The sequence below is a fragment of the Diplotaxodon limnothrissa genome, linkage group LG23, assembly GCF_057381915.1.
Source record: "Diplotaxodon limnothrissa isolate DT_005_m linkage group LG23, D_limnothrissa_male_GT1.1, whole genome shotgun sequence".
Taxonomy (NCBI): Eukaryota; Metazoa; Chordata; class Actinopteri; order Cichliformes; family Cichlidae; genus Diplotaxodon; species Diplotaxodon limnothrissa.
The window spans coordinates 50,473,021-50,495,746 of record NC_140617.1 but is presented as its reverse complement, the minus strand read 5'-3'; positions in this window follow the sequence as shown (position 1 = coordinate 50,495,746).

Below are 22,726 nucleotides of genomic sequence, written 5' to 3'. Positions count from 1 at the left end.
ATCTCCTCCTTTCCTTATACCTTTTTATGGATTTCTCTTTTTTTGAACACTTTGGTTGGAAGGTAACTTCTTCATGGAACACACATGCTGTAGTACAGCACTTTTTTCACCTGAAATGAAATATAACTTAAATCACACTTCTGTCAAGTGGCATCGAACCTATAACATAACGTGTAGCATGATCTGGTTGGAATGTAACTTATAAGTGAAGTCACATCTGGAATCAGAACACAATGAACGTTTACTTATAAATTTCTGAACAAAATTTCCCTCCTCTTCTGGACGTATGCCTGGTATGATCGAGCAGCCATAGCAGCGGCCTTACATTGTTGGACATAACTGCGGTACCCGTCAAGAACTGGGACTGCAGAGTCCGGGTTGACAAACCCTGTCTCCTCTGGAGTCCAATCCCTCCTCACGTTGGCTGGCATGTACACAGCTCTTGTGACCACAGACTCTGGTACTTCGTCCTCTAGCAATAGAGGAGCTTTCAGTTCCTCCATATCCAGCTGGACTGTTGGACGCATTTTCTGGTCTGGAAGGAATGGACGGTGCAACATCCTGTAGGGGATGTCATAGTGGAGCTTGTAAAATGTAAATCCAGATGTTCTTTCGCATAGAGAAGTTGACAGGATCTTGTATTTCTGCAGCTCGGATTGGCTGATATTCTTCTCGATGAGCAGGTCCTTTATATTCTCAAATGACACATAATCACCATTCATCAACATTCCGATTGAACTGGCCAGAATCAAGATGTTCTTCTGGGTCTGTACAGGGACAGTTCCTGGGATCCTTTTCAAAACGTCAGCCAACCACGGCATGCCATGTTCCTGGTATCTTTCCAACTTGCGGCCATAACACATCGAACGGCGCTCCATTTCCATTGCAATGTCTCCAACCATGGCTGACGCCCGTGCTTCCATTGAAGGCTCGTGGTGATCATTGTGTACTTCAATGAAGTGCTGAAAGTTCCATGAGGCCTTGGTCGTGCCTCTGACATCACGATATTTGATTTCGGGGAACCACCTAAGCTTCAGCTGCAGGAAACCAGCCATCAGGCATTCGTACACATCTTTCCCTGCCTCTTGAATGAGGATCCTGGCCCTGGAGAATGTAAAGGGAGTTGGAAATGTGTCCTTGGTTGCAAGGTTGCCTACTAATGTTGACAGGTTAACGTGTCCCTTGAGAATGTCAGGGCACTTATCTCCCTGGAGCGCAGAGATGGGGATCTCTTCGTTTCTCCCGAAAAGATCCTGGAGGAGAAGGACTACAAGTGAAGGGCCAACTACAGAAGGCTCAGCCTCCATGTTACATGTAAGAGAGAACAGCCTGTGGATTCGATGGGTCTGGAGAGCATCCTTTGTCCAGTGTAACACAGGTGGAGGTGTGTCCTCACTTGTTGGCACTGTGGCAGAGCCAAGCGCCATGAACCCCCTGATATGAGTGGCACTGAACTCATGACGTGAGCTAGTGCCCATTGCTGAGGAGTAGACATTGTCCACATTGGACAAAGGGTGGCCGTAAAAAGCTTCTTCCAGCGCGAGCTCGAGCTGAAAGGCTCTCCACGATGGGATGAACCCACCTTTTCCCGAGTGCTCGTTTCCCAGAGTCCAGAGCTCGTCGGCCATGTAGGTGAGACATGTACAGAGTATCTCCTGGATACTACAGTCTCCCTCGTCCCATTTGAAGGGTATCACCATTGGGAGTTCGTTTAAAAACCATTTCAAATGACGAAGGGAGAAGAAATGAACAGCGGGAATAGGTTCGATCAGGCATGAGAGGTCCGCGGCGTCCAGCGCTTGCACCATCTCGATGCGTAAGGGATACTTGCACATGGCCTTGTTTGCAAGGTTCCGCATGTGTACGTAGTAGTCCTGCGCACGGGATTCGAGGGCCTTGGTATAGTTGGGGTGGCTGAGCCCACCGATGACTATCAAGCCACTTACTGGGTGACGGAACGTTGCCAGAGCGTGGGTGTGGGGACTGTCCACGTAAAACTGCCAATGGTTCGCAAACGGCAGGTCGGCAATAGACCCCAGAACTGGACTGACGTCCACCTCATGTTCATCCAATTCAGTCTGCATGTTTGCGCACTCGTGCATTGACATGGCAGTATAGACAGTTGTTCTTGGACCGACCAACTTCTCTAACCCTGCTCTGGACCAAAACAATAGGGTGTGGGGGTCCTCTGTTGACAATGTGCACGCAACATGTAAAGACAAGCGAACAATGTTGTCAAAGTCAGTGATGTTGGACAGAATCAGCGGTTCCTGGGATCTGTGGCCAAACTTGTAGACATAGAAATGTAAATCCAACGTCTCATGTTCAGGTAGCAAATCCTTGGATTGATCGAGAGTGCGCAGCAGGAATTCCTGGTCCTGTGGTAAGACTTTCATGTAACCTTTGTTTTGGAGGATAATCTTTTGGAGCGAGGGTCTACAAAGCTGTTCTGGTGGAAGCGCTCTCAGACTCTCAATGAAGTTCATCAACATCGCATTGATGAGTTCTATGGTGTTGAAGGACAGATATCCAAATGTGGAAAATACCTTTTCCATCCCATAAGGGGATTTCGGGATTGCTGTGACATGGAGTTTGAATCCGTCATTGAGCTCAGCTAGATCAATACCTCGCAGCCTGTGGAGCACTTCTAACCCTTCGCTGGAATACTTTGTACGATCAATGTGTTTTTTAATGATGTGCCAGGAATTTCGCAGCTGGGGGTTTCTGTATAGTGAAAGCCTCAACTTGGAGAATTGAATCTTCAACTTTTCCAAGAAGTTCAGTTTGATGACTATCCCGTTGATATTGAACTGAGCAGCTAGTTGTTCAACGGGACTGTCAACAGTAGTTGCTTGGAGGGGAATGAGGATGTCAGGGTCGGTGAGGAAGTTCAGCACACTTGGGGAGCACGTGAATGCTTTGGACAAAGCACGCATATTTTCCCTGCCAACATCATCCATGGCTCGTGGAATCTGGTAAGTAAAAAGAAGAAAAATGGGGTAAGTACACACAAGACCTGCTTCTGCGGTCCCAGAAGAGCCTTTTCAGGGGTTGTCTAATTCAGAATGGGAGGTCAATTTCCTACATTTTCTCTGAATTAATGATTGTAATTAAGACATTAAGGGGTGAAAAACATTTATTGATTTTTCAATTCCATCAAGGCGCTTGGCATCATTATTTTAAAATACATGTACACATGAATCCTCTGCAGATGCAGACAATGCTGAACCATTTAAAATGACTTCATTTGACTTAGGGCTTTCATAACACTTCCGTGTATTTATATTGAACTTAAATAAGGTGATTCCGATTTTTTAAATCAGTATTTTTGCTGACAGTTGTTAATTTTTTTAAAAAATTGTCTCTTTTGTAAAAAAAATAAGAATAAGTTTTCATAAAGAAATATACGTGTAAATATGTAGTTACACTAATGTGTAAATGAATGTTTACTCACTGTTGAGCGTAACTCCCTTCACTTCCAAAGGACAAATCTACCATCTGTCTGCAAAATAATCGTCTTGATGCATTCTCAATCATCCAGGAAAGTAAATTTCCAAAAGTTGATTCTGTTCATCTGGACGTAGCGTTTTGTATGAGAAACGTTTCGTCACTCATCCCAGTGACTTCTTCAGTCTCAGCTGACTGTAGGTTTCCCCAATCTTATAAACAGAACATTTGCATAATGATTGAAACCAGCCCACTGAAGGAACAATGGGCTTGGAGGTCAGTTCCCATTGTTCCTTCAGTGGGCTGGTTTCAGTCATTATGCAAATGTACTGTTTATAAGATTGGGGAAACCTGCAGTCAGCTGAGACTGAAGAAGTCACTCGGATGAGTGACGAAACGTTTCTCCCACAAAACGCTATGTCAAGATTAACAGAATCAACTTTTGGAGGTCTACAAAATAATGTTTGACTTGTAAAAAAAATTGCAGACAGTATGTTCAAAACAAATTCATTATGTGTCTAATCTTAAATTCTTAAAGGTTAAGATTTATACCTCTAAATTCATGATATAATTACAAAATAACTAAAATGATTACTTTGAATGGGGAATTATGTTGTTTAAACTTTTAGTGATATGTATTTATTTGTTGGAATAGTTGTTACTTTGGATACAAGACTTGGAAGAATTGGGGAATAATATTTAAGGATTGGAAGAATTAGAGATTTGAATGGATGAATAATTTATTTAAATTTCACTTATTGTGAAACAGATTTCTAAAAATGGATTCAGTTTGACTAATCATTACAGAGCCCTTCAGCAAAGAAGAGCTGTTGAAAAAAGATGTTAGTGTGGCTGAATGGCTATTAAAATAAATTCAATAAGTGCTCACAGAGAATTACATAGGTCTTAACGTGTGGTGCTACAAGGTATAAAGGTATGAACAAGTATTGCATTTTGTTACTCACTTCTTCCTTGACTGTAGACTTTAATTATGAAAGACCCCCCCACCACACACAAAAGAATAACCTCATGCGGGAACCTAAACATTAGTGATTTATATACAATACTTGGAATTATAGCATTTGAATTCAACACAAGGGATTAGGGATTTGGATGTTCCAGTTGGAAGGAATTAGTTAATTTTATCTAAACTTACCTTTATGTAATTCCACCGTCTTCAACTTAATGAACACTAACAGCTCTGCATATAATCTATGGGGATCTTAGCATTCAGATCTTTCAACCAATCGTGCTCTCTGCTTTGGTCATGTGATTTCTTACCAATAATGTATATCTGATGAATGAACATAGTTTCCACATCTTCCTCTAGGAATTTTGATAGTGTGAAGTATCACTCATTTGGATTTATAACTTGATGAAGAATGTTTTTTCAGCATACATTAGTATATATAAATATCCATAACATAAACATGAGAAAAATGTTCATTTGGAATTACACCCTTTAATATATCAAATAAATCAGTGAATAACTGTAATTGGTCGTTTAGTGTGGGTAAGACTACACATGTGTAACCACGGTAACTTCTGACCCCACTTCCGCCAGTCCCTATATTGTGGCGGGAATGAATCCTGTATAAGTTCCGGGTCAATCAGCTGCATGTCCCTGCTCCTCTGGCTGCTGTTGTCCCTGTGGTTGGCGTACTTGTCAGATCACGACAAATTTTGCACTACAGGCCAGTTGACAGCGTGCAATAACCCGGCCGATTCATTCATCTTTACACTACCTCACACTCGACTTAACGGTGAGTTATTTGTTTGTTTTGTTTTGTCACAATTAATGTACATGCGGAGCCGCGATCGCACATCCTACAATGCCGGTAAGCTAATGCTAGGCTAGCGACAGTAAGTGCAATTACTAGTGTCATCTATTGAATATTGTTGTTTTTGTTTATTCCATTATGGCCGAATGTTGACTTAACGTATCTAGAGTTGACTGAGTGATTTGACTTTTGTAGTTTTGTCCGTTTTGGATGTTTTTTGTTACTTTTCTGATGAAATGCCGAAACGGCCTATGAGATTTTGCATTGAGTTAAATTCCATTTACATTATTGAATCTGTTGCGCAACACCTGTGATTAAATGAGTTTTGTAAATATATTTGATTAACTTTGGATAATATTTATTAGCTTTAACGCTGATATACTTTGATGGGACCCATGAGAATGTCTTTCTATAATAGTATTTAGAATGACATTCATTATAAGAGATGATGGTTTATTGATTGTTGTATGAAACGTGGCATTGATTACTTGACTTTGTTATTTATGGATTTATGTATTTATTTTGTCACAGCAGTAGAATGCTGTTTCATTTTCTTCTGTGAATGATAATTTCTGTTTTTTGACCTTGTTTAGGTCAGGTTTTTTTTGTTCTCCCGCGATCAGCCCTGATCAGCGCGAGATGGCGAGCCACCCGACCACCGCTACGTTGCGGTAGGAATTGTGAACCTATGGACTGAATCACAAATTGTTGACACATGACCTATCACAGGTCCATGGAACTAAACTAAATCACATACTGGACTACACCTCATCCCACCTCCTTTTGGAACCTACTAAGCTGTTTTGTATTGTCAACATTATTTTTGTTTGTGATATATATGCATATGTTTTTTATTTCTTTTGTACATCCGTCTATACACTTCTCATAACAAACATAATATATATATATTTGAGCTCTACTTTTGTTTCCTGTGTTTTATTCACACCCTCAGGCTCCATAGTCGAATCTTATTCTGATAGCTCATTGTCTATGAGGCTGCAGTCAGGCGCCCTGGTCCTTTAACCGCGTTACACATGCTTTATGTAAAGCATTATTTTTGCCTGCTTTATTTATTCTTAGCCACAGCACTGGCCATAATTTTCCTAAATCACTCTCGACATAGTCAGGTCACTCTTGGTCCTAGATTGTTGATTACCTGACAGGACAACCACAATAAATGCATCTTCAACACAAGGTGTCTGACAAGATGATCAGCAAAACAGTGGCATCACAAGAGACGGTCCTCTCCCCTTTCTCTTCACCCTCTACATCACAAACTTCAGCCACTGCAAGACCTGCCATCATCATTTTCTGATGACTCTGCGGTGGTTGGATGCATCACTGAGGGTGATGAGTGCCAGGCTGTGGTGGACCCCTTTGTCATGTAGTCTGAGCAAAATCTTCTGCAGTTTAAAGTGAAAAAGACCAAATAATTGATTTTGTACTTTAGGAAGACCAGGAAACCCGTGACCCCTGTTTTAATCAAAGGGGTCAATGCAGACATAGTGGAGCACTGTAAATATAAGTACACACTGAAAATAAACTGGACTGGGTAAAAAACACTACTGCACTCGAGAGTGCCCAGGTAATTTTCTGAGGTGGTTGACGATTTTCTATGAGTTTGTTGTGGCCAGTGCCATCCTCTTTGCTGTTGCATGCTGGGGCAGCAGGTTGCAGTTTGCAGATGCCAACTGGCTCAATAAAGTGGTCCACAAAGCCGATAGTGTTGTGGGACAGTCTGAAACAAGGACAATGCTCTCAGTTTTGACAGCCGTATTAAAGATTTATATCAGTCTGTACTAGAGATGTCACGATACCACTTTTTTTATGTCCGATACCGATATCATAAATTTGGATATCTGCCGATACCGATATGAATCCGATATAGGGTTTTTTAATCAACAAAACTGTTTTTTTAAATATCTTGCTGCATTTTGTATAAGTTCATACTCAAGTTTAAAACAAAAACTACACTAAAGCTATTCTGTTATACCTGTATGCAAAAAAAAAAAAATTCATAGTTCAGCAACACTGATCAATCTAATAAACTTAAACCTACACCATCCTCCCTATTCTGGTATTTTAAAGAGTACTCAGCGTAAATATTAACCAACCTAACTAACAGGGTTCCAACTCCCAGCAACAACAAAAATAAATAAATAAAAAATGGGGAACCACCCCTCATGCTCCACCTCATGATGCTTAATCGACGTAATCAACCTTAATTTGATGCAGTGTGGAAAAAAAATGCACAGAAATCAATTCTTTTTCAAGAAATATTAAATAGATTCAACATCTTTCTTCAACAAAATTGCAGACTGCACAGATGATACCTTCCCAAAGGAAAAAGTACTATAGCTTACTAGGGTATATATATTAGACTTAATAGTTACTATATACAGTAATTGACTTCTATTCATTTTACATCAAATTAAAACTTTGGGTGTCAGATAATTATTTATTAAAAGCTAGACATTTTAAATGAGAATAAGAAAGAAAAGTATTTCTTTGTGCCCCCTTTTCCCTGTTAATGCCCTATCGGCCCCCCTGGCTAAACTTTGCTAGATCCGCCCCTGCACAGTTACCAGCGTCAGCTACGTAGAAAAAGATCCTCGAGTAGAAAGTAATATTAAATAAATTCTAACAACAGCTTATCAAGCTTAAACGTGCTGCTGTTGTTTATCCGCTGGTTTCCTCTTTCTCAGAATCAGAATCAGAATCAGAATGGGTTTATTGCCAGATGTTGAGGTTTACAACATTAGGAAATTGCTGCGGTGCTTCAGTGCAGACAATAAGAATTAAAGTGCTCTGTAGAAAGAAAGGTGCAAAGTGGGCCAAAAACAAACAAGAGAGACAGACTCGCGACAGAAAAGCCAATCAGCTGATCACTAAGCAGTTTCATGATTGAAGTAGCAGCAAGAAGAGGCAGTCGCTTGTTAAGCTTAACCTAGGAATGCTTTACAAACATTCAGAGATGGACTTACACACTTGCTTTACTTCTCTCTGGGATAACTTTGTCGGAGATGAAATGCCAGGTTGCTAGCGAAGCTCCACATGCTATCCAGACCACCGACAGGTCCTGCATGCCACAGCCGCTCTATCACGTGATGCATACTGCTCCGACGTGCTAACGTTCTGAGGCGAGTTACGGCGTGTTGCAAGTTTTGTGAGGTGCTTTCGTGATATTTAATGGATCGGATTACATTTTTTATTTTTCTCCGATATCCGATCCAGTAATTTAGGCCAGTATCGGACCGATACCAATACGTAATATCGGATCGGTCCATCTCTAGTCTGTACATGCTCAAGAGAGCGTTTCTTCCAATTCTTTAACTGTCACTCGCTTTTGCAACTTTGTATTTTTGTGTTACTCGCAGCAACAACTCCACCTCAGTCTGTCTGTGAAGGTTCTCAGTCATCCAGGTCATCGTAGTCAAAGGAGCTTGCAAAGAAAAGTGTCTGGACTTCTTTAAGTTACTTGAAGACGTTTCACCTCTCATCCGAGAAGCTTCTTCAGTTCTTAGGTCAAATGGTGGAGAGTCCCAGATATAAACCCAGTGGGAGTAACCCCCCACAGAGGGACAAAATGACCCCCTGATGATCCTCTAATCGCCTGAGCCAAGGTGTGAAACTGGGTGTGGGTCCCAATCAGCCAGAGTTTCTTGTGAGTTCATTGTGAAACCTGGCCCCACCTTATCATGCGAATTCCTGAGATGTGGGTGGGCGTTAAGGCATCTGGGAAGGGATCTCAAAACTGGATTATAGATGGCAGAGAGTTTTTTAACACACTGGGACATACCTGACATTCTCAAAGTCGGATTACGAAGGAACAAAAGACCCTACGTTTCCAAAGATAACCTGCATACAGAGGAAATATACATTAGTATCTTGGAAGGATTAGTAATTGTTATTCAAGATCTATAAATTAAAGTGGAAATATTGGAAGAATTATTGGTTTGTATTCTAAAAGTGGAAGTTTTAGAGACTTTGATTTTAAAAAAACCAAACAAACAAAAAAAAACCCCAGAAGAATTAGTCATTTGGATAGGACCAAAATCACACTTCTCAGGACTTCTGCTCACATCAATGTTGATTAGCAAATCAAATAATCATTTTCTAAACTGTAACTTGAAATCAAGGTTGATTTTTTTGGAAATTTATATGTAAATGATCTCATAAACCTAATTAATGGCATTTACATATCATCCTTTAGGTATGTTTTTAGTGTACTGCAATTTTTAATCTGGAATTACACTTTGTCAAAGAAATCAATGAAATATATTTATAAAGTGTTGTTTTAATACATAGTTTGAAATTGGATTTTTAATCTAAAATCCTACAAGTAATGCGCAGGGCTATCAGTACAAGAAGAACATCAGCACAATGTTGGAAGCATTAGTGATTTATATTCTTTAACTGGAAGAACTAGAGATTAAAATCATAAAATATGAGAGTATTAGTGATTTTGATTGAACTTACCTTGAAGCAACTCTTTTCCAGTCTTCTGTATTCTTACCACACTCTGACATCACTGCCCCTCCCACCCGAACTCATGACTACACAGACCTTTCAGCCAATCACATTATTAATTCTGCCTATATTAGCAGGTACTAGTACTTGGAATTGAAGATGATTTACTTGGAGTCTTTTCTGTAATTATAATAAATGACATTCAGTGAATCTGTTTTGTGAATCTTATTCAATGGTCTGTGTTTGTATAGCGCTTTACTTAGTCCCTGGGGTGCACTGACAGAGGTGAAGCTGCCAGACACTGGTGCCACCAGGCCCTCTGACCACCAGTAGTCTTGCCCCAGGACACAATGACTGAGACAGTCTGAGCCGGGGCTCGAACCGGCAACCTTCCGATTACAAGATGAGCTGCCAATTCTTGAGCCATGATCGCTCCACTATAACTTTAATCTGGAATTACACCTTTTCAAAGAAATGAATAAACTTGAATAAACTACCATGACTGTGGACTTTTCCCATCCTCCATCAGTGTGAGAAAGAAAACACAGGATTTTGCAGTTGAACAACAAGAACTTTATTGAACTTTATCTGAACATTGTTGTATATGAACATATGTGTGCAGGTGCATGTGTGGCAGGATGAATGTTATCCCTCGGTCCAACCCACTTTCAGCCTGGCCCATTAGGGGGCGCTGGTATAAATAGTGGCCATTTGAGTGTCTCTGCATCGCTTGCCTGTGATCTCCTTTTTGGTCACCTGACTTCCCCTCGGTGTGGTAGAGATCATTTGCGGGTTACTCTTCTGAAGCCTCCATCGCGGTTGGTCGTAGCTATAGAAGCCTCCTCTGAGCTATTCTGCTTACGTTCTATGACACGGCTTACTTGGTACGTAATCAACTTTTGTTACGCTCTCTGCCTTCTATTGTTCTTTTATAGTAATTATTTATTATGTTTCGCAGGAAGTGCTGCTGTTTTGCCTTGCTGTGCTTTTATCGTCTGTTCCCGTTGTGAGATTTCTTTCCCTGCTGCTGTCAGCTTTTACAGTGGACGTCGGCGTGGACAACGGCCATATGCATGCCGGTTATCGGAGTCAGCTGGCGTGCATATTGATTGACTGTTAACTTGTCGTTGTGTGACGGCAAGTTGGAGCAGTACGGCGATTCCGTTTGCTCCAGATTTTAGAGTTTTATCCAGATTGTATGTTGTTTTATTGCTTTTGATTTGTAGTTTGGATTTTTGTTACACCACTGGTGGGAGGCCCTTTTTCTAGCTGTAGATCACCAGTGTGGTCTTGCAGTTGGGTTATCCCCCGGTGCTACACATTAGTTTGTTGTAATATATTAAAATTTTCTTTGTTTCTTTTATTCAGATGCGGAGTGCCGACGTGGAGGAGACTAGGGTGCCTTGGTGGTGGGATCCCTTGAGTGTACACACCTGCCTTGTTTAGTTTATTAGTGTGAGTGTGTGTGATAGTGTGCTGCACTTGTGTTTTGGGTGTGTTTTCTTTCTTTAGTTTGCGTGTGGCATCCCTGCCCCTCCACTGGTAAGCCTCAGCTCTGAATACCTTTTTAAAGCATATTTGTACTTGAATATTTATGATTGTGCTTTTATATGGTGTTTTAAATAATTATTAATAAATTGTCAATTTGTTTATTATTGAACCTCATCTCTGGATTGAGTATAGCGAACCTAAGTGCCTTTTTGGTGATTTACTGTTATTTCCAGTATTCTCTGGGTGAAATTCCCAGGGTGGCGTTGTCGTTCTTTAAAACTGAAGAGTATTTACCTTATATCCCAACCTCGTCTCGCCACACATGCATGCTTGTGTGTGTGTAGCTATGTTTGTGTGTCTTTATTGGCAGTCATTTTCCTTTCCCATCAGCAACACCGTCTGCCTGCAAAGACAAATGAAGAGAGGAGATTCTTAGTATTTGTTGCAGTAACTCATTTCATCTGATATTTCATTTCTTGTTGGCTGTGTTACTCTGTTAACTTACATTCACTGGCACACCATCATTGCTGGACTGAGGCTCTTTAATGGCTTCAGAAATCTCCAGCTTCCTAGTTTCATCTTTTTCCACCAGTGGTGGTTTGTTGCTTTTCACAGGATCCTCAGGAATTGGAGTACTCGCTCTTCTATCCATTTTCCTCTTCTTGTGAGGAGCCCACTTGACTAAGGACTTGCAATACTGTGTTGAAAGAGAAATTATTCTTTAAAAATACATAAAATATAAACAAAAACATTAAATACAGTTCAGATGTTTGGTGCACATAGCATGGCATGTTTCCAAAGACACACTGCATACAGAGGACATCAGCACAATGTTGGAAGCATTAGTGATGTATATTACATAACTGGAATGTCCAGGGACAGGGATGAAAATTATGGAAGTTTAGCCATTTGTATTGTATCATTGGAAGGACTAAGGATTAGGATCATAACAAAAGGAAAGAATTAGTGGTTAGGATTGCACTTACCTTGAAAAAAAATCTTTGCCAGTCTACTGTACTCTCACCACAGTCTGACGTTATTGCTCCTCCCCCAAAAGTTCATGATGAGTCAGATCCTTCAGCCAATCACACGATCTAATTTGCCAACATAGTTGATGGTACCAGTACTTGGAATGGAAGACGACTTGTTTGGAATCTTTTCTATAATTAAATTAAATTCCATTAAATTAATATCTTAAAAGCTTTTGGGAATCTTATTAGTGCAATGTTTAACTCTTTTGAAATCACAGCTTGCTAAAATTATCTTTGATTCTCCAAATTCTTGCTGTTAGATACTCCAATAAAATAACTTCAAACAGACGTGTTTATGAACTCAATGACAGCAATAAACTAACTACATGTTATAGAAAATAAAAACCGCGTGAACTTAACAGTTTAGGGGAGATTAGGGGAAACTAGGTGGAAAGAACCACACTAAGTGTGACAGGAAAACAATGACATTTAAAATAGAAATAGAAAAGACAATACTACAAAGGAAATAGTATTATGAATACAACACTTTGAATCTTTTGGCTTTTGATGGAGGCGGTTGCACTTTCTCCTTCTCCCTCTCTAATCTTTCCTGCTTGGCTTCTCATGTCTTTTGTATGGTCTTGCTTATTCTCTAACCTTAAAAGAGTCTACCAGACTTGTTCTCTATAAACCTAAAGAAGAATTATGGATTTGATCAACTGCTCCCTTAACAAGACTGACAAATTCCTGGTTTGAGCTGGCTCGGACCTGGCTTATAGAAGAACAAGAAGCGGCTACAGCTGTTCAAAATCCCACAAGGCTGGCCGACATGATAGACAACGGGCATGGCTGTGAGTACTCAGACTGTGATTTGATTTGTGATTTGATTCTACAGAGAGCACAAAATCACCTTTTACGTTAAAGGATAAGACAGGTCCATTTCACCATAGATGCCCTCCAGATCAAGATCAGCCAGACCCTGCAGGAACTGGAAATCCTTCTACCCTCTCCAATCTTAGAAGAGGTTTACAAGTTTATGGACAAGGCTCAGCGGGCCCAACACTCTAAAGGAAAAGAAAGACAACACAGGAAATTTCACATCTTGTTTTCAAAAACACACTCCTCATCCTGAACCTACACAACCCAGAGAAGAAAACACACCTGAAGTCAGTCAGGAGAAATGGGTTAAGAACTTTTCAGACAGGATTCTCACTGAACCTGAAAAGAGAGTATTAGCCAAAGGACTCAATTTTGCCATTTCTCCACAACAGTTGCCCATAGTGGACCTCATCACAGCCACAGAATCTGCCATACGGATTAATAAATTATCACAGACAGAAGCAGAGCAAATCAGGATGAAAGTCTCAGCCACGCTCTCCAGTGCCAAAGTCCCTCCATCCAACCTCACAATACTGGAAAAGAAGGCTGTCGCTTCCCTGAGCAAAGACCACAACATCACTGTTTTACCAGCTGATAAGGGAAGATGCACCGTGGTCCTAAACACTACAGATTACCATACAAAGATCACTACTCTCCTCAGTGACAACAATACCTACAAAGCCTTAAAGCGAGACCCCACAAGCAGCTACAAAAAGAAAGTTATAGCTTGCCTTCAAGACTTTTAAAAAGGACAAAATTATTGACCGCCTTACATATCACCGCCTTTACCCAGGGGATGCCATACCCTGCATCTACGGACTTCCTAAAATCCACAAGGAAGCTGTCCCACTCAGACCCATAGTCAGTAGCATAAACTCAGCCACTTATAACATTGCTAAACACCTTGCTACCATCCTTGCTCCTCTCGTGGGGAACACCCCACACCACATCAAGAACTCCACCGACTTCACTGACAAGGTCCAGAAAATTACCCTGGATCCAGATGAAACCATGGTGTCCTTTGATGTAGTCTCTCTCTTCACTTGCATACCCACCACGGAGGCCGTGGAGACTGTCAGAAAACGACAACAAGAAGACAGCTCCTTGGAGGACCAACTTCAAAACCCGATCAGATTTGCACACTGTTAGACCTCTGCCTCACCACTACATATTTCAAATACAACGAAGGCTTTTACAGACAAAAACATGACTGTGCCATGGGCTCCCCCATGTCACCTATTGTAGCCAACCTTTACATGGAGGAGGTGGAAAGGAAGGCTCTTGGCTCTTTCAAAGGAAGAGTACCCAGCCACTGGTACAGATATGTAGACGACACCTGGGTCAAAATCAAGACACAAGAAGTGGTATCCTTCACTGCGCACATTAACGCTGTGGATAAAAACATCAAGTTCACCAGGGAAGACACAAAGGACAACTGTTTGCCTTTCCTGGACTGCGCTGTGCACATTGAAGAGAACGGCAACCTCAACATCGAAGTTTACCGGAAGCCTACACACACGGACCAGTACCTCCTCTTTGACTCCCATCACCCTCTGGAACACAAACTTGGAGTAATTAGGACCCTACACCACCGGGCAGAACATGTTCCCTCTAAGCCTGAAGGAAAAAAGAAGGAACACACACATGTAAAGGAAGCACTCAAAACGTGCGGCTATCCTAAATGGGCGTTCTTAAAGTCAGCACAGAGGCACAGAAAAGAAGATCAGACACCAGCGAGGGAGGATAAGAAAGACAGACGCAACAACATTGTCATCCCCTATGTAGCCGGTGTATCAGAAAAACTCAGGAGAGTTTTCTCCAAGCATGACATCCCGGTGCATTTCAGACCCAGCAACACGCTCAGACAAAAACTGGTTCACCTGAAAGACAAAACGCCAAAACACAGACTTAACAATGTGGTGTATGCTGTACAGTGCAGCGAGGAATGCCCAGACCTCTACATTGGAGAGACCAAACAGCCACTTCACAAGCGCATGGCACAACACTGAAGAGCCACCTCCACAGGACAAGACTCAGCAGTCCATCTGCATCTTAAGGATAAAGGACACTCTTTCAAGGATGCCAATGTTCACATTTTGGACAGAGAGGACAGATGGTTTGAAAGAGGAGTGAAAGAAGCCATCTATGTCCACTGTGAGCGACCATCTTTGAACAGAGGCGGGGGCTTACGACACCAACTCTCTGCCATCTATAATCCAGTTGTGAGACCCCTTCCCAGACGCCTTAACGCCCACTCACATCCTGGGCCATCTGATCTCAGGAATTCGCATGATAAGGTGGGGGCAGGTTTCACAATGAACTCACCCGAAACTCTGGCTGATTGGGACCCACACCCAGTTTCACACCTTGGCTCAGGCGATTAGAGGATCATCAGGGGGTCCTTTTGTCCCTCTGTGGGGGGTTACTCCCACTGGGTTTATATCTGGGACTCTCCACCATTTGACCTTAGAACGTCTTCAAGCAACTTAAAGAAGTCCAGACGCTTTTCTTTGCAAGCTCCTTTGACTACTCAGACTGTGGTTTTTTTTAACACGATATGGATAAGATCTTGGGGAAGAACAACAGGAATTTAGAGACCTGGTCACCAGTGACGGACATTAGACCTACTGTAAATTGGAAGCAGTTTGTTCGCACTAACCAAAACAACTACCATCTTCACCTCATGCGGCCCCCTTGGCACCGACTGGATGCTTGAGGCAAAAGCTGACGGGAATAACAATTCTCCTTTGATAACAAGACCATTTATTGTATCTCTCTCCTCATTCAAGACCACGCGCGTCGACCGAAGATTGTTGACTTTTACCTAACAAAGTGAAGGGACACTTTCTCTCAGCAGGACACTCACACACTCACACGCACACTGACACAGACCTACACTCACCCCCCCAGCCCCACCCCCCACACCCTCCAAACGCCTTCGAAGCTTATGTCTTCTATGTTGTGAGATGTGATGATTCATGTGCTATGTGCTTATGTGTTTCTTTCTGTTCTCAAACTGATCTCCCTGTGTGAGCTCAGTCTTGGGGGAGTTCTTTTTTCTCCTCGTCTTTCCTCGTGTTGTGGATTTTCCATTATTATACCTCTCGGACCTGTCTTACCCATGTGATGTTTGTGTAATGTACAGTGGGGCAAAAAAGTATTTAGTCAGCCACCGATTGTGCAAGTTCCCCCACCTAAAATGATGACAGAGGTCAGTAATTTGCACCAGAGGTACACTTCAACTGTGAGAGACAGAATGTGAAAAAAAAATCCATGAATCCACATGGTAGGATTTGTAAAGAATTTATTCGTAAATCAGGGTGGAAAATAAGTATTTGGTCAATAACAAAAATACAACTCAATACTTTGTAACATAACCTTTGTTGGCAATAACAGAGGTCAAACGTTTACTATAGGTCTTTACCAGGTTTGCACACACAGTAGCTGGTATTTTGGCCCATTCCTCCATGCAGATTTTCTCGAGAGCAGTGATGTTTTGGGGCTGTTGCCGAGCAACACGGACTTTCAACTCCCACCACAGATTTTCTATGGGGTTGAGGTCTGGAGACTGGCTAGGCCACTCCAGGACTTTCAAATGCGTCTTATGGAGCCACTCCTTTGTTGCCCGGGCGGTGTGTTTTGGATCATTGTCATGTTGGAAGACCCAGCCTCGTTTCATCTTCAAAGTTCTCACTGATGGAAGGAGGTTTTGGCTCAAAATCTCACGATACATGGCCCCATTCATTCTGTCCTTAACACGGATCAGTCGTCCTGTCCCCTTGGCAGAAAAACAGCCCCATAGCATGATGTTTCCACCCCCATGCTTCACAGTAGGTATGGTGTTCTTGGGATGCAACTCAGTATTCTTCGTCCTCCAAACACGACGAGTTGAGTTTATACCAAAAAGTTCTACTTTGGTTTCATCTGACCACATGACATTCTCCCAATCCTCTGCTGTATCATCCATGTGCTCTCTGGCAAACTTCAGACGGGCCTGGACATGCACTGGCTTCAGCAGCGGAACACGTCTGGCACTGCGGGATTTGATTCCCTGCCGTTGTAGTGTGTCACTGATGGTGACCTTTGTTACTTTGATCCCAGCTCTCTGCAGGTCATTCACCAGGTCCCCCCGTGTGGTTCTGGGATCTTTGCTCACCGTTCTCATGATCATTTTGACCCCACGGGATGAGATCTTGCGTGGAGCCCCAGATCGAGGGAGATTATCAGTGGTCTTGTATGTCTTCCATTTTCTGATGATTGCTCCCACAGTTGATTTTTTCACACCAAGCTGCTTGCCTATTGTAGATTCACTCTTCCCAGTCTGGTGCAGGTCTACAATACTTTTCCTGGTGTCCTTCGAAAGCTCTTTGGTCTTGGCCATGGCGGAGTTTGGAGTCTGACTGTTTGAGGCTGTGGACAGGTGTCTTTTATACAGATGATGAGTTCAAACAGGTGCCATTCATACAGGTAACGAGTGGGGGACAGAAAAGCTTCTTACAGAAGACGTTACAGGTCTGTGAGAGCCAGAGATTTTCCTTGTTTGAGGTGACCAAATACTTATTTTCCACCCTAATTTACGAATAAATTCTTTACCAATCCTACCATGTGAATTCATGGATTTTTTTTTCACATTCTGTCTCTCACAGTTGAAGTGTACCTCTGGTGCAAATTACTGACCTCTGTCATCATTTTAAGTGGGGGAACTTGCACAATCGGTGGCTGACTAAATACTTTTTTGCCCCACTGTATGTATGGTTGGAAGGGTAAGCTGGCGCTGGCAAAAGGTCGGCACCCTTAAACCAATTTCCTTCGGGGTCAACCTTTGGGATCAATAAAGTTTTATTGAATTGAATTGATATGCAGACAGAATCCCAGCCGGTCACAGCACATGGCAGCCCCTCTGTGAGCCTGGTAGTGCTGGAGGTTTCTTCCTGTTAAAAGGAAGGTTTTCGTTGCCACTGTCACCATAGCTTTTGCTCACAAGGGCCATAGTCATTTTTTTTCTGTTTTCTTGATATTATTGTAAGGGTCGTTACCTTTCCAAGCAGCTCGAAGAAACTGTTGGTGGAATTTGGCACTATATGGCACTAAGCAAAACTGAATTGAATTGAGTTCACATCTGACAATAAATAATCAATCACCAACCAATTAGATATATATTTCTGACTAATCTTGACCTCTTAACTGTTTGTGTGTGTGTGTGCGTGTGTGGTGGTCATATTTGTATGTCTTGTCTAGCATTTATTTTTCTTTCCCATAATTAGAACTCCTTGGCTGCAAAGACAAATTTATGGTGGCGATTCTAAGTGTCTTTTGCAATCTTTTTTTTATTTTTTATTAATGATTTGTTGTATTCCTGTGCTCCATGAATTTACAGTGGATGGAACGTCATTGCTCTGAAACTGAGACCCTTGAAGAGCTGCAACAACCTCCCTGGTTCCAGCTTGATCCACTAACTCTGATTGGAGAACCTTCAAATAAATAGGAATACCCATTAGGAATTTTATGTGTAACTAATACAACTAACTTAATAACAAGATTTGCACAGCTACCATTACGAATCATTTTATTTGAAATTATACCTTGTAAAAGAAATCAATAAACTTTGACTCTGTAATATTAAATAAAATGTTGCACAAATGCCCATTTTTTTCTTTTTAACTAATCTCACATAACTTTATTAATCCCAAAAAGGGCCATTTTTGTCTGCTCATTCACACAACCTATAAAAATTAATGATCATAAATATGAATCCAAACGACCCCTGTCAGCATTTAGTAGTCTAACAGCTAAAGATTAGTACAAATATATTACATTGCATTTTTTGCTTAGTCTTGGGAACAACAATGAGCATCACATTTGGATTCACCTGTAGTTTTCTTTTCTTGTCTGCATTTTGAACCACCATAAATCTTGATGTTAGACAACCTTTGACATCCCGCATTAACCCAGTGTGAGAATGAAGACACAATTTTGATATTTGTAAAGAAATAAACTTTATTGAACTTCCTTTTAATCTGCATTTATTTACTTAGATGTATTTGTTGGAATGGAGCAGGAGAAAGACCACCATATAGAATAAAATGGTTGCAGCTGCAACTGCAAGTAGTATCCACCAGGTCAATGGATCCAATAATTGCCCACATGTACATCTAAAACATTTATGAGGATAGAATGTTAGTGGATGTATTCTTTTATTGTGGTAAGTATCTCTGTGTAACAAAGACAAACTGCTCTTGCCTGTAATGTTCTCCTGTAAGATTGTCATCTTGTAGGCTCAGACCAATGCGTGCTTCATTGTCAGCATTTTGCAGCTGTATTTCCACTGCATGAAGGACAAATAAAAATCTTAGGAATACCATGTGGGACCACTGAATCTCAGGAATCAAACATATGTAGAACTAACACTTGTACATACCTGACATTGTTCTTCCTTCTTCTGCATGTGATGAAGCCGAGTTTCCAAAGATAAGACACATACAGAGGAAATAACCATTACTATCTTGGAAGAATTAGTGATTTTTATTCTATAAGTGGAAGATCTAAATATTAGAATGGAAAATCTGGAAGAATTATTGATTTGTATTCTAAAAACTTGAAGAACTAGAGATTAATATCATAAAAATTAAAGCATTAGTGATTTTGATTGAACTTACCTTGAAGCAAATCTCTTCCAGTCTGCTGTATTCTTACCACACTCTGACATCACTGCCCCTCCCACCCAAACTCATGACTATAAAGACCTTTCAGCCAATCACATTATTAATTCTGCCTATATTACCAGGTACTAGTACTTGGAATTGAAGATGATTCGCTTGGAGTCTTTTCTGTAATTATAATAAATAACATTCAGTGAATCTGTTTTGTGAATCTTATTAGTGTACTGTAACTTTAATCTGGAATTACACCTTTTCAAACAAATTATTAAACTTGTTTTTTTAAGTGTTGTTTTAATCTACAGTTAAAATGGGACTTTTAATCTATAGTGCTTCAAGTAGTAAGTAGGTATATAACAGTATTATATAAGAAGGATTACATTACAATGCTGCTCCTCATGTTGTGATTCAGCTGCAAATCTTTGCATTATATTCTTTTTGAATACCATGACTGTGGACTTTTCCCATCCTCCATCAGTGTGAGAAAGAAAACACAGGATTTTGCAGTTGAACAACAAGAACTTTATTGAACTTTATCTGAACATTGTTGTATATGAACATATGTGTGCAGGTGCATGCATGCTTTTGTGTGTGTGTAGCTATGTTTGTGTGTCTTTATTGGCAGTCATTTTCCTTTCCCATCAGCAACACCGTCTGCCTGCAAAGACAAATGAAGAGAGGAGATTCTTAGTATTTGTTGCAGTAACTCATTTCATCTGATATTTCATTTCTTGTTGGCTGTGTTACTCTGTTAACTTACATTCACTGGCACACCATCATTGCTGGACTGAGGCTCTTTAACAGCTTCAGAAATCTCCAACTTCCTAGTTTCATCCTGTGGCTGCAGGTCATCTTTTTCCACCAGTTGTGGTTTATTGCTTTTCACAGGGTTCTGAGGAATAGGAGTCTTCCCTCTTCTATCCATTTTCCTCTTCTTGTGAGGAGCCAACTTGACTAAGGTCTTGCAATACTGTGTTGAAAGAGAAATTATTTTTAAAAATACATAAAATATAAACAAAAACATTAAATGCAGTTCAGATGTTTGGTGCACATAGCGTGGCATGTTTCCAAAGACACACTGCATACAGAGGACATCAGCACAATGTTGGAAGCATTAGTGATGTATATTACATAACTGGAATGTCCAGGGACAGGGATGAAAATTATGGAAGTTTAGCTATTTGTATTGTATCATTGGAAGGACTAAGGATTAGGATCATAACAAAAGGAAAGAATTAGTGGTTAGGATTGCACTTACCTTGAAACAAATCTTTGCCAGTCTGCTGTACTCTCATCACAGTCTGACGTTATTGCTCCTCCCCCCAAAGTTCATGATGAGTCAGATCCTTCAGCCAATCACACGATCTAATTTACCAACATAGTTGATGGTACCAGTACTTGGAATGGAAGACGACTTGTTTGGAATCTTTTCTATAATTAAATTAAATTAAATTAAATTAAATTAAATTAAATTAAATTAAATTAATATATTAACAGCTTTTAGGAATTTGGTTAGTGCAACAATTAACTCTTTTGAATTCACACCTAGTTAAAATGATCTTTGAATCTCGAAATGCTTGCTGGTAGATACTCCAATAAAATAGCTTCAAACAGACGTGTTTATGAACTCATTGGCAGCAGTACACAATTACATCTAAGTTAGAAAATAAGAATTTTAGGAATGTAACACAATTTAATATAATTTGTAGATTACAACCTATAGTCTGACTAATTTCTTATCTGACTTTTGGACATATAAAGTTATTTTGCAATGCAGGAAAGCATGACAGGAAAAGAATGGATGCTGTGATGTCAGATATAAATCAAAGGGATAGACATCTCTATCTGATCAGTGTGATGTGGAGATTAGGACAAGCTATGTGGAATGAACCACATTAACAGTGATCGAAAAAAAGGAAATGTGAAATCAATAAATTGATCCCACACGTTTTCCGTTATCATTATCCAGTGGATCTAAGTGTCTTTTTGACTTGCTCACTTGCTTTTGAGTGAATTTTGTCTCTGTGGATACTTGGGTTTCCTCCAACAGTACAGAAAAGTTTCGTGTTAGGCTTATTGGTGATTCCGAACCAGTCATGGATAGAAAATGGGTTAAATGAAAAAAAATAATAAAGTGCTGTCCAAATGTATGGTTAATTGAATTCAAAATCCTGCTCCTCACATACAAGGTCTTAAATAATCAGGCCCCATCTTATCTTAATGACCTTGTAGTACCATATCACTCTATTAGAGCACTTCGCTCTCGCTCTGCAGGCCTACTTGTTGTTCCTAGAGTATTTAAAAGTAGAATGGGAGGCAGAGCCTTCAGTTTTCAGGCCCCTCTTCTGTGGAACCAGCTTCCAGTTTGGATTCAGGAGACAGACACTATCTCTACTTTTAAGATTAGGCTTCAAACTTTCCTTTTTGCTAAAGCATATAGTTAGGGCTGGACCAGGTGACCCTGAATCCTCCCTTAGTTATGCTGCAATAGACGTAGGCTGCCGGGGGATTCCCATGATGCATTGAGTTTTTCCTTTCCAGTCACCTTTCTCACTCACTATGTGTTAATAGACCTCTCTGCATTGAATCATATCTGTTATTAACCTCTGTCTCTCTTCCACAGCATGTCTTTATCCTGTCTTCCTTCTCTCACCCCAACCGATCACAGCAGATGGCCCCGCCCCTCCCTGAGCCTGGTTCTGCCGGAGGTTTCTTCCTGTTAAAAGGGAGTTTTTCCTTCCCACTGTTGCCAAAGTGCTTGCTCATAGGGGGTCATATGATTGTTGGGTTTTTCTCCGTATCTATGAAGCGCCTTGAGGCGACTTTTGTTGTGATTTGGCGCTATATAAATAAAACTGAATTGAATTGAATTGAATTGAATTAAAATCTGATGTGGTCGTGGCTTGCAGTACCACTGCAGGTGAGATGGACGCACCTCTATGATCTGCATCTACGATCTAGCCTCACAACCTTAAAAGCTGTACCGGGTCCTGTATCAAGGGATGTTGCGGAGATGTGGAATAAACCATGA